Genomic DNA, 13,377 nt, shown 5'->3' on the forward strand with positions numbered 1-13,377 from the left:
TTTTGGCAGCTGAGTAGGTTACAGAGATAAAGAGTTTTGTAACATCTGGCGGAACAAACTGAGATATGGAGGGTCATCGTGACTGAAGATGTTTAAAGATCTAGGAAGGCTTAGGCTATGGGGGTTATTTAGACATGGAGGCTGTGGAATCTGGGTTCGTTTTTGAGAGATTGGGGTGGCAAGTTTGGTTGGAGACAGTTTCACAGATAAGGGAGCATAGCACAAACAGGAGGAAGTTCCTGCGGTAGGGAGGGTTCGAGTGGAGAGTGATGTTTACACAGATAGGGATGTAAGAGCTGGAGAAGGTTATGGAGATGCGTAACTGGATGGAGATACAGGAGGAGCTTACATTGACACGGTGGGTGATAGTGACGGGAGAATGTTACATAGTTAATGAGTCTTGTAGGAACAGGACCGGGTGAAACACAGGCATTGGAGTGGGATCTACAGATCGGGAGTGTAGCAGGGACCTGACAGGATAACACAGATAGGGATGCTGGTAGGGACTCCACAGACTGATGGCGTTTTAGGGACTGGAAGAGGTTATGTGCACAGGGAGGGCTGTAAGACTGCAGGAGCTCATAGAGAGTTGAAGATTTGGAGCAGTTCACAGAGGGAGGGTTCTCCAACAGGAGTAGGTTACAGACAGTGAGGGTTGTGTAGACTGAGAAAGTTAAAGAGAGGGGGAGTTTTCAGGTCCGGAAGAGATTACACTGACAGGGACAGTTGAAGATACTGAACAAAAAAGAACATGGAGAAGATTACACAGATAGGGAGGGATGTTGGGACTGAAGGTGAATACACACACGGAGGGTTGTATTGTTAGGCGGAGCTTAGAGGGATAGGGACTGGTGTCGGGATTTACACAGATAAGGAACGTTGTGTTTTTGGAGAAGGTTACACTGATGCAGACAGTGTTAGGGAGTGTTTAATGGACTACAGAAGAGCTCAGAGAGAATGTATTATGGGGAGTGGAGGAGATTACAGACACAGAGATGGCTGTCGGTTTGAAAAGAGTTTCTACAGATCCTCAGTGCTGTAAGGCTGGAGGGAGGTTACAATAATAAGGGTTACCTACACTTAATGACTTCTTTGATATGGAGAAAGTCTCAGAATGGGATTGTCAAAAGGAAATATAGACAGTTCAGATGAGTTTACAGAGATATAAATGTTTTTGGGGGTTTCAGGATGGAACAGTGATTGGGAGTGATGTAACGAATGGCAATAATTTTAGGGATTACTCTAAAGGCAGGAAGTGGTGACAGCCATATCGATTGTGGTAAGGACTGGAGAAGCTTACCTCGCCAAGGAGTGTTTTAGAGACTGTTGGAGACTCCACATATAAGGAGAGTATTGGGGATGGTTGACAGGACTGGGCAATAACCTGAATAGAATCTCCACAGTGTGGAAAAAGGCCATTTGGCCCAACAAATCCACATCAACCCTCTAAAGAGCATTCTAACCAGACCCATCCCTCTCCCTGTCCATTAAACACTGCCTTTCTCGTGGTGAACTCACCTAAACCACACTTGCCTGAATACTACAGTGAATTTCTGATGGCCAATCCACGTATCGTGCAAATGTTGGGCTATGGAAGGAAACCGGAGCACCCGGAAGAAACCCACACAGTCAGAGGGGAGTACATGCAAAGACCACACAGACAGTCGGCCAAGGCTGGAATTGAAGCCAGGTTCCAGGCACAGTGAGGCTGATTATACAGAGCACTGCAGAGATTGGACTAGGTCACAAGTTCACAAGGGTCTCTTGGAACAGGAGAAGGTTACATAGATGGTGTCCATGAGAGGGACTAGAGGGAGTTAACACAATAGGGAAGGTTGTGGATTCTCTCTACAATTAGAGGTAGGGACAGTTGGGGAAACTGGATGAAGTTAGGCATACTCAGAGTTGTACACACTGGGTGAGGTTAATGAGTTAGCAAGGATTCTATGGACTGACTAAGGTTATGGACAGATGCAGTTGTGGGAATGTGAATTGTTGCAACAATTGAGAGGATATTTCAGGCACATTGATGCTTTTAGTGGCTGCAGGATGTTCGAGAGCTAAGAAGGCTCGTCCTGACTGGAGGTGATCAGAGGTAAGAAACATTGTACTGATGGGAGTTAGTCACAGAGACAGAGAAGATTGAAGAGAGAGAGAGGGCAAGGTTACAGATCTCAGGAGCTTTCAGGTGGCTTCACAATGTTACACAAAGGGAGGGTTGGCAGGAAACGCTGTAGGAACTGGAGGACTCTGTACAGACAGTGAGGTGAAATGGATGGTGGAAGGTTAGAGGTAATGAAGGTGCTGTAGGACAGGATGGAGGAGTGCTGCTGGGACTGGAGAAGGTTACAGTGACATCATGTGCTGGAGAGGCTGGAGGAAGGTACACAGGTGGGCAGGTCAGTAAGGGCTGGATGTTACAGACAGAGTGGGCTGTAGGTGCTGGACAAGATGACAAACGTAAGGATTTTTATAGTGTTTTGGTGATGGGGGTCATAACAGTTGGTTTTAAAGGCATTTTGGTAAAATATAAGGACAAGGCAGAGGTGAAGACGCCAAATTTGTGGAAGCCCCCTAATTGTTAGAATATCACTGTCACTGGGCATTATCATTATCACGAGACAGGATCTGGCAAACACAGACCGGGAGGAACTATTTGCAGTTGGGTTCATATTCAGAAAGAGGAAGTGCGTCAAAGTGATACAGGGAGAATTCAAGGCCAGTGTGTTCTGCGAAGAGTGATTGACAAAGGCAGTAACTCCAGTGAATACTGGTCAAGCGATATCCTGAGCTTGATAAAGGAAATACAATGCGATGAAAACAGGCAAAGACCGACCAACGTATAGAGAGTGCAAGGGGATCCTTAAAATGATGGGCAAATAATGGGCATGAAATATCCTTTTCAGATACTGTTAAGGAGAGGCCACAATGTGTTTAATGAGTACAGTTAGAGGAAGACGATTCCCAGGTAAACAGCGAGGCTTGTTAGAAACCAAAGGGACAATCCGTGCATGGAGCCAGAGGAAGTAGGTAAGGTCTTCAATGAAATCTTCCCATCTGTATTGACACAGGAGAAAGGCATTGTAGTCGGGGATTTCAGTGGGGATGGTGAGGTTTTAGAACATGATAAGATGAATAAGGAGGAGGTATTAAATGTTTTCACAGGCATAAAGGTGGAGAAATCCCCAGTGCCTCATGAAATGTATCCCAAGTTGCTATGGGAAGGAAGGCTGGAGTTTGCTGGGGCCCTGGTGTATATTTTTAATACTTTGCTGGCCACAGGTAAAGTTCTGAAAGACTGGAGGATCGCTAATGCGGTTCCTTTGTTCAAGAAGGGCAGCAGAGATCGGCCAGATAATTACAGAGCAGATAGTCTGACAGCGGGGGTTGGGGGCGGGGCGGTTATTGGGAACAATTGTGAGGATGAATCGACACTTGCAAAGGCAAAGATCACCTCGGCAGCGTCATCACGGATGTGGTAGAGGACGATACTGTCTGAGGAATTCAGTTCAGTTTTTTTGAAATGGTGTCTAAAAATATTGATGAGGGCAGTGCAGATGATGTGGTTTACATGGACTTGAATAAGACGGTTGACAAAATCCCTCATGGAAGGCTGGTTCAAATGTAAAGAGCCACAAGGCAAGTTCGCAAATTAGATACAAAATTAGCGGATACACTTCTTCATGTTTGAAATTCTTTCACCAGTGGGTGTACCACAGGGATCTGTGCAGGAACCATTGCTGGTTATTATGTACACTAATAACTTGGATGTGAAAGCATAACTTGTGGGCGGCACGGTGGCAGAGCGGTTAGCACTGCTGCCTCACAACACCTGAGACCCGGGTTCAATTCCCGACTCAGGGTGCTCCGGTTTCCTCCAACAGTCACAAAGATGTGCGGGTTAGGTGAATTGGCCATGCTAAATTGCCCGTAGTGTTAGGTAAAAGGGGTAAATGTAGGGGTATAGGTGGGTTGTGCTTCGGCGGGTCGGTGTGGCTGCAGTCTGATATCGATCAGATGATAAACTGAGCAGAGTAATGGCAGATGTAGTTTACTTCTGATCACTGTGAGGTAATGCACTGTGGGAAGTCTCATAAGTGAAGGATATACATCATGAATGGTAGGTCCACCTGGAGTACTGAGGAACAAGGGACCTTGGTGGACAAGTCTCTGGATGTGTGAAGTTGTCAGCACATGTTGACAGGGTGGGGAAGACATCTGAACTGGGAGCAGGAGGGGGATCCACATCCTGGTGGGGCGAATTGTAGGAGCTGCTTGAGAGGATATAAACCAGTCTGGTAGGGTGTTGCATCTTAAACAGTCCTAAGGCCAGAAAGAAGATTGAGGCTGATGCACAAGTTAATGAGAACAATTTCAGCAGACAAGGCAAGCAAGAATATAGCAGGAAATGGGGAGAAACTGATGATTAACCTGCATTTATTTCAATACAACGGGCCTGACAGCTACGGAAGATAAACTCAGGGCATGGATTGGAACATGGGACTGGGACATTACAGTTATTACAGAAACAAAGCCGAGGGAGGGGCAGGGCTGTCAGCACATTGGTTCAAGGTGGAGATGCTACAGGAAGCATCAAAGGGTAGGCAAGAGAGGATGTGTGGTGGTGGGTTTTGATTGCATAAATCATCACAGCAAGATTTAGAGAGGATATTCCTGTGGGATTGCCCACTGAAGTTATGTTAGTGCAACTGAGAAATAAGAATGGGTCATCACTTTGATACGATTGTCCTACTGACCCCGAATAGTCTGTGGCAGACTGAGGAACAAATATATCAGGAGATCTCAAATATCAATCAGAATAATAGGGCTGTTATGGTTGGGGTTTTTCAACTTTCCAAACCTAGACTGGGACTGCCAGTGTTCAGCATTTGCAAGGGAGCAATTTGGTAATTATGTTCAAGAAATTCCCAAACAATATGTAAATGGTCTGAAAAGAGAAAGGGGCAAAGCCTGACCTTCCCTTGGGAAACAAGGTCGGGAAAGGGACTGATGTGTGAGTGGGAATGCATTTTGCCAAAATGACCACAATTCTCTTAGCTTAAGAATAAAGATGGAAAAGAACAGGTCTGGTCCACAAGTTCAAGGTATGAAATGGGACCAGACCAATCTTGACAGTATTAGACAGGAACTTTCAAAAGGTGATCAGGGAGTCTATTTGCAGGGAAAGGGAAGTCTGGCAACTGAGAATATTTTAAAAGTGAGATAAATTGAGCGATTAGCACCAGCATGTTCCTGTTTGTGTGCAGCTCAATGCTGACAGCCCTCGGAAACACTGGCTGTCTATTGGACAAGGAAAAAGGGCATATTTCAGGTATCGCCAGCTGGATCAAGGGAATGCATGAGGATCAAGGGGCTGTAGGGATATACTTTGGGTGGAAATCAGGAATGCAGAAAGGGTACATGAAATAGCCTCGGCAGGAAAGGATAGGGAGAATGCAAAAGTGATTGTATAACTATATTGAGTAAAAGTGTAACTCGAAACAAAATAGTGTTCCTTAAGGATCAATGAGATCATTGATGTGTGGAACCGCAGGATATGGCTAGACTTTAAACACATTTTGTGACTCCAGAACTTACTGTTGACAAAGACTGGGGAACTCAGGGAACAAGAGTAATACGTTAGACCATATTTGGAGTTTGCTGCAATTCCAGTATCCCGCTATAGGAAGGAGGTTGGGAAGCTTGAAAGTGTTCAGAAAAGATTGACAAGATGTTGCCGGGGTTGTTGCTGAATAAGCTCGGGCTATTTTCACTGGAGCATCAGAGACTGAGGGGTGATCTGACAGAGGATTATCCATGAGGGATATGGATTGGGTAAGCATTCAAGGTCTTTTACCAGGGGTTGGGGAGTCCAAAACTAAAGGGCATATGTTTAAGGTTAAAGGGGGAAAGGTTTAAAAGGGACTGAAGGGTCAGCTTTTTTATGCACACGGTGATGTGTGTATGGAATGAGCTGAGGGAGAAGGTAACACATACTGAAACTATGACAACATTTAAGGGATGGATGGGTATGTGAATAATAAGGGTTTAGATGTACATAGGCTAAATGCTGATAAATGGGATGGACTTATTTAGATCTTCTGGTCAGCATGGATGAGTTGGATCGAAGGGTCTGTTTCCCTTGTACATCTCTATGGCTTGAAAAGAGGGCATGTTATAGAAGAGGTGGTGCTGGTCGTTTTAAAACACAAAGGTATGGAAAGCCCCAGGACCTGATTACATGTATCACAGGGCATTATGGGATGTTAGGGAAGGAACTGTGGAGCCGCTAACAAAGGTATTTGTACCAATGACAGCCATGTGTGATGGGCTGGAAGGCTGGAGGGTGACATAGTGGACAGTGAAGGAGGTTTGCTAAGATTACAAAGGGATCTTGATGATATGGGTGAATGAGCTGAAAAATTGCAGATGGACTTCAATCTGAATAAATGCAAGATAATGCACTTGGTAAAACAAACAAAGGTAGAGCCGATACAATTACTGTTCGGACCTCAGTTAGTGTTTTAGAGCAGAGGGACCTCCGGGTTCAGGTACATAATTCTTGAAGTTTGCATCACAGGATGGATAAGACAGTGCTTGGCATGCCTGACTATTGCTCAGTCCATTGAATGGAGAATTTGGGACGTCATGTTGAGATTGCACAGACATTGGTGAGGCCTGTTCTGCAATACTCTGTCCAGTTCTGGTCGCCCAGTTATAGGGAGGATATTATTAAGCTGCAGGGGATTCAGAAGAGATTTACCAGGACGTTGCTGGGTATGGAAGGCTTGAGTTCTGCAAAATGGCTGGACAGGCTGAGTCTTTTTTCACTCGAGCCTGGAAGTTGAGACGTGATGTTATAAAAGTAAATTTTAAAAAATAAGGTATATAGATCGATTTAATGGTAATTGTCTTTAACACAGGATGGGGGACTCCCAAGAGGAGGGACCACGTCTTAAAGTTTAGAAGAGAGCAATGTTCAAAAAAAGACATTGGGGCAAATTGTTCCACAGACGGTGTTTTGATTGTGGAATGAACTTGCTGAAGAAGGGTGGATGTGGGTACAATGACAACGTTTAAAAGACAGAGATACTAAACAAGTATTTAGCATCAGCTTTTACTGTGGAAAAGGATATGGAAGATATAGAATGTCGGGAAATAGATAGTGACACCTTGCAAAATATCCATATTACAGACGAGCAAGTGTTGATGGCTTGAAATGCATAAAGGTGGGTAAATTCCCAAGACCTGATCAGGTGTACCCTCGAACTCTGTGGGAAGCGAGAGAAGTGATTACTGAGCCTCTTGCTGAGATATTTGTATAATCAATAGTCACAGGTGAGGTGCCGGAAGACTGGAGGTTGGTTAATGCGGTGCCATTGTTTAAGAAGAGTGGTAAGGACAAGCCGGGAATTATAGACCAGTGAGCCTGACCTCGGTGGTGGGCAAGTTGCTGGAGGGAATCCTGAAGGACAGGATGTACATGTAGTTGGAAAGGCAAGGACTGAATCGGGATAGTCAACATGGCTTTGTGCGTGGGAGATCATGCCTTACAAACTTGACTGAGGTTTTTGAATAAATAACAATAAGGATTGATGAGGGCTGAGCGGTAGATGTGATCTATATGGACTTCAGTAAGGCGTTCGACAAGGTTCCCTATGGGAGACTGGTTAGCAAGGTTAGATCTCATGGAATACAGGGAGAAGTAGCTATTTAGATACAGAACTGGCTCAAAGGTAGAAGACAGAGGGTAGTGGTGAGGGTTGCTTATCAGACTGGAGGACAGTGACCAGTGGAGTGTCACAAGGATTGGGCCTAAGAATGGTGAATAGCCAAGGGTAAGGGAGTCCAAAACTTGAGGGTACAAACTGGAGGTGAGAGAGCAAAGATTTAAAGAGGGAGCTGAGGGGCAACATTATCCACAGAGGATGGTGCACAGACAGAACCTTGTGCCAGGGGGCACATGGGAGAAACAAGAACAATGACAACATGGAAAAGACCTTTGGGCAGGAACATGGAGAGGGGAAGGTTTGAAGAGCTAAGGGCCAAACGCAGGCAAATGAGACTCATTCAGTATAGGAAACATGGGCAGCATTGACGAGTTGGACCTCAGGTTCTGTTTCCGTGCTGTATCACTCTGTATCCAGGTAAAGAGGATTATAGTACGGAAGTAAAGCATGTTGTGGACACTGAAACAAGTTATAGTGAAAGGGATGGTAGTCTAAAATGCAGTACGTTTCAAATATGTGGAGGGTCTATCAGGAAGGGAGGAGGTTACAGGGACAGGAACTGTTATAGGAGTTAAAAATGACTGAAGACACCGGTGCACAAGCCATGCCACACATAGAGTGTTGCAGAGTAGTGAGTCTTAGTACAGTGTTGGAGGGAGAACACAGAACAGAAAGATCCCAGGCAGCATTCACAACATCTCGTCGGAGGCCTGTTTTCCCCTCTGTTGCCCTGATGCTCACTAAGACAGCACCGGCCTGGATTGATAACTATGAACTCCCCATGCTGTCTCAGTGCAACGTAAGTTAATGTAGACGTGGTGATTCAGCCAGGGGTGTTTCTGTACTGTACTGTACTTACCCTCCAGCACTGTATCTATGTCATGTCATGTTAGATGATGTTTGGAGCCCTCCCATTGCTCCCTGTTGTGTACACTGTGAGTGAACTTACCTCACTGCAGGATTTATTGAAGGCTCCAGATCTCTCTGCCCTTTGTCTCTCTGGCTGACCAATCAACTTCAATGAGGTGTTGGACGAGACACCCAGCAATTGGGAAGTCTATGGAGTCAGCACTTTCCTGAGGACCTACAGGAGACAGAAAAATAGACAGAATGGGGAATTAGACTGATGCAGTGAGGTTTACACATGGAGAATGGAAATGAACCCCACAGAGATCTGGAAAATCCCACTCCATCCCTGGTCTGCGCTGTTGCATCTCTCTGGAGTGGAGAATTCTGTTCGCTCAGGATCTGGAGTAACTGCAAGAGCGGGAGGCTCTGACAGAGGCTGCAATTAGACCCACACAGTGAGGGATACCAAAGGGAGAGAGACTGAATGATATCACCAGATTGCTGGAAGACCTCAGGATCACACAGTCATGTTGGAAGAATGGGTTTAGCTTCATGATGCCCTGGTATCAGTGCTCAGGGATGAGCAACCACTGAGCAGGCGAATTGATGACCGAGTGGTATTACTGCGAGAGAATTTATCCAAAACTTCAGCTAATGTTCAGGGGAAGTGGGTTTTAATCTCACCATCAATAATTTTAAAAATAGTAATTAACAATCCATAAATAAATATGAAACCATTGCAGATGTTCAAAAAACCCAAACACTTGTCCTTTAGATGAGGACATCTGCCCATCCTCACGTGGTCTGCACGACATCCCCACAGCAAAGTGTTTGCCTCTCAATGACACTCTGAAATGGCCGAGCAAGTTACTCAGCTCAAGGGCAGCTCGGGCTGGGCAAGAAAGGCTGGTCAGCCAGAGATACCCACATCCCATACCTGATTTAATAAATAATCCATGAGGATGGTCCCCCTGGAACTGCGCTGGGGCCAGGGCCCGGGCCAATCATATCGGTAAGTTTATGGATGGGGCTTTCAACTGACAGAGAGGATGCCAGTGAAAGGAGCTTTCCAAATCCAAAGGGAAAAGGTGAAGAATGGGAGCAGTATGGGAATGTGTCAGAAGACAAGCAGAAAGGAACAGGATGGGACAGAGCTTAACTAAAACTGTACATCAGGGAATCGGTTTGTGACAGGAAATTATGGGAAAGAGCAAATTATGTTTTTTGAATGTCTCTTCAATAAGGTAGATTGATTTGTGACACCGAGATAAAAGAGGTTTAGACACCAGAGAGATGTGGTTACAGGGTGAACAAAAGGTGGACAGAAATAGTCAATGGATCACAACCTTGCGGAAATTCAGGCAAAATGGGTAACGCAAACAATAATGGGTAAGAAAGGCATTACAGAGAAAGCATTTGGTCTCAGATCATGAAGTGGAGTCAGTCTGAATGTAAATTCTGGCTACTACTTGCCAAGGACACAAGCAGAAGAACAGTTTTAGCTACCGAACAGCATTCCATTGCTCATCACTGCGTTACACAGGAACTCACTGGAATTTTTTTAAGAAACACATTGTGATAATTTTGGGAAACTTCAATATTCACATAATCTGGGACACTCACACTGACAACAGTGATATTGGAAGAGGAGTTCAGAGAATTTGTTTTCAGTGTTTTTTTTAATAACAAATTGTGCAATTGGTTAGGGATGTAACTGTCTCAGAGCGACCGTTGTGTGATCAAACTTAGTGGATGAGTAATGTCACCTGCAGAGATCCTCAGGGAAATTGTGATAAAATACAGTTTAAATAAATATAAAGTTTTAAAGTGAATCACAGAAAGGAAAAGCTACAACTAGAAACAAAAACAGCCAATTACTTGGGTTTGAGAGGAGAACTGACCAAGGTAAAGAGGCGAAACAGACTGAAATATGGGTCTGTAAATGAACAGTGGAAAATATTTGAAGGAACAGTGTAAATCACTCAACAAAATAAGATTCCATTGAAACAGACAAAACCTCAGCAAGAAATCCCCACCGGCCCCTCACTCAGGACAAAATGTATCATATTAGATTATGAGGTTTAGAAGATCACCAAAAATTACTTGAAATCCTGAAGTGAGATTGTGTTTTAGGAATAAGTTTTAAAGGGATTGCAAAGGATCTGCTAGCAGGAGGGCAGCAGTGGGAAGGGGAATCACTGTCAGGGTATAATGTCACAAAAGGAACAGGGAGAGGTGAAGGTGCCGGAGGTGGTGAGAGTGTTACAGAGAGTGGTCAGGGTGTTACAAAGCCAGTACGGATTGCTGCAGCTGTGGGGGTTTGCAGAGGTAGGGAGGGACATAGGTATTTTTATTTATTCATTCATGGGATGAAGGTGTCACTGCTAATTACCCAGAGGACAGCTCAGAGTCAGCCATCTTGCAGGGGGTCTGGGGTCACATGTTAGCCAGACCAGGTTAAAATGTCAGATGTTATACACAAAAGGTCAGTGAACCAGATGTGTTTTTCCCACTGATCAACAATGCTTTTATAGTGGCCTGACCAATGTCTTGTACAGATACAACATGACCTCCCAACCCTTTCTCTTCATGCTCTGCCCAATGAAGGTAGACATCCCAAACGCCTGCTTCACCAGCCTGTCTCCCTGTGACACCACATTGTGTACCTGCATCCCTGGGTCTCTGACTGACAACACTACCCAGGGCCCGAACAGTAACTGTACAAGTCCCACCCTGGTTTGTTTAACCAAAATGGAACACTTCACATTTATCTTATTAAACTTTATCTGCTATTCTTCAGCCCACTATCCCAGCAGTGCTGGATCATAGACAACCTTCTTCACTGTCCACTTTCCCACCAATGTCAGTATCACCCAAAAACCTTCCTTACCAGGAAACCAATATTCCCATCCAAACCATTTATCCAAATGACAAACAACAGTGGACCCACTACACCGCTGGTCACATGCCTCCAGTCAGAAAATCAACATGTCTCCCATCACCCTGTCTCCAACCATCAAGACCAATTTTTTGTCCAGTTGACTAGCTCCTCCTGAATGCCATATCCTTTTACACTGATCTGAGTTTATTACTCAGTTTACCATATGACACGTAGAACACAGAAAAGTACAGAACAAGGCCCTTCGGCCATGATGACATGCCAATCTTTTATCTGACCGTAAGATTAAAAAAAACTGGCAGATAGAGTTTAATTCAGGGAAATGCAACGTGCTGCATTTTGGGAAAGGAAATCTTAATAGGACTGATACATGAAATGGTCAGGTCCTCGGGAGTGTTGCTGAACAAAGAGACCTTGGGGTGCAGGTTCATAGCTCCTTGAAAATGGAGACCCAGGTAGATAGGATAGTGAAGAAGGCGTTTGGTATGCATTCCTTTATTGGTCAGAGTATTGAGTACAGAAGTTGGGAGGCCATGTTGTGACTGTACAGCACATTGAATAGGCCACTGTTGGAATATTGCATGCAATTTTGGTCTCCTTACTATCAGAAAGATATCGGGAAACTTGAAAGGGTTCAGAAAAGATTTACAAGGATGATGCCAGGGTTGGCGGATTTGAGCTGTAGGGAGAGGCTGAACAGGCTGGGGATGATTTCCTTGGAGCTTCGGGAGGCTGAGGGGTGACCTTATAGAGGTTTACAAAATTATGAGGTGCATGGATAGGGTAAATAGACAAAGTATTTTCCCTGGGTTTGGGGGGTCCAGAACTAGAGGGCATAGGTTTAGGGTGAGAGGGGAAAGATATAAAAGAGATCTAAGGAGCAACTTTTTCATGCAGAGGGTGGTACGTGTATGGAACAGGCTGTCAGATGAAGGGTGGAGGCTGGTACAATTGCAACATTTAAGAGGCATTTGGTTGGGTATATGAATAGGAAGGCTTTGATGGGATAGGGACCGGGTGCTGGCAGGTGGGACTAGACTGGGTTGGGATATCTGGTCGGCATGGACGGGTTGGACCGACGGGTCTGTTTACGTGCTGTACATCTCTTTGAATCTAACTTCCATACCCTTCATTTTATTATCATCCATGTGCCTACCCAGAAGTATATTAAATATCCCTGATGCATCTGCTTTTACTGCCACCGCTGGCAGTGCATTCCACACAGCCACCACTCTGTATGTAACGACCCTACCTCTGAAATCTCCACTTAACCATCCGCTAATCACCCGAAAATTATACCCCCTGTAATAGCTATTTATATGAGCGTAAAAAATATCTCTTATTATTCACTCTGTGAATGCCTCTCATCACCTTGTTCACCTCTGCCAAGTCGCACCTCACCCTTCTTCACTCCAATGAGAAAAGCCGTAGCTCCCTCAACCTTTCTTCATAAGACATGCCCTCCAGTCCAGGCAGCATCCTGGTAAATCTCCTCTTTACCCTCTCTCAAGTTTCCACATCCTTCCTGTAATGAAGGGACCAGAACTGAACACAATATTCTAAGTGGGGTCTAACCAGGGCTGTAGAGAGCTGCAGCATAACCTCACCGCTTTAAAACTCAATCCCCAAACTAATGAAATCCCACAAAATATATCCCTTCTTAACAAGCCTATCAGCATGGGTGGCTACTTTGAGGGATCTATGGACTTGGACCCCAAGATCCCTCTGTTCCTCCACACTGCCAAAGATCCTGCCTTCTGCATTCAAATTCAATCTTCAAAATGAATGACTTCAGACTTTTCCAGATTGACCTCCATCTGCCACTTCTCGACTCAACTCTGCATCCTGTCAATGTCCCGTTGCAATCTAGAACAGACCTTCACACTGTCAGCCACGCCA

General features: G+C 44.9%; 1 long non-coding RNA gene across 1 annotated transcript in view; it reads right to left on the minus strand.

The window, feature by feature from the left end:
* LOC132809936 (uncharacterized) overlaps nucleotides 1–13,377 on the minus strand; it is a 45,013-nt gene that overhangs the window by 14,584 nt on the left and 17,052 nt on the right. Inside the window, exon 3 of the long non-coding RNA XR_009642646.1 lies at nucleotides 8,680–8,814. This is a non-coding gene — a long non-coding RNA (uncharacterized LOC132809936). The remainder of the gene's footprint in view (nucleotides 1–8,679; nucleotides 8,815–13,377) is intronic.

This window comes from Hemiscyllium ocellatum, unplaced genomic scaffold, assembly GCF_020745735.1.
Source record: "Hemiscyllium ocellatum isolate sHemOce1 unplaced genomic scaffold, sHemOce1.pat.X.cur. scaffold_144_pat_ctg1, whole genome shotgun sequence".
NCBI lineage: Eukaryota > Metazoa > Chordata > Chondrichthyes > Orectolobiformes > Hemiscylliidae > Hemiscyllium > Hemiscyllium ocellatum.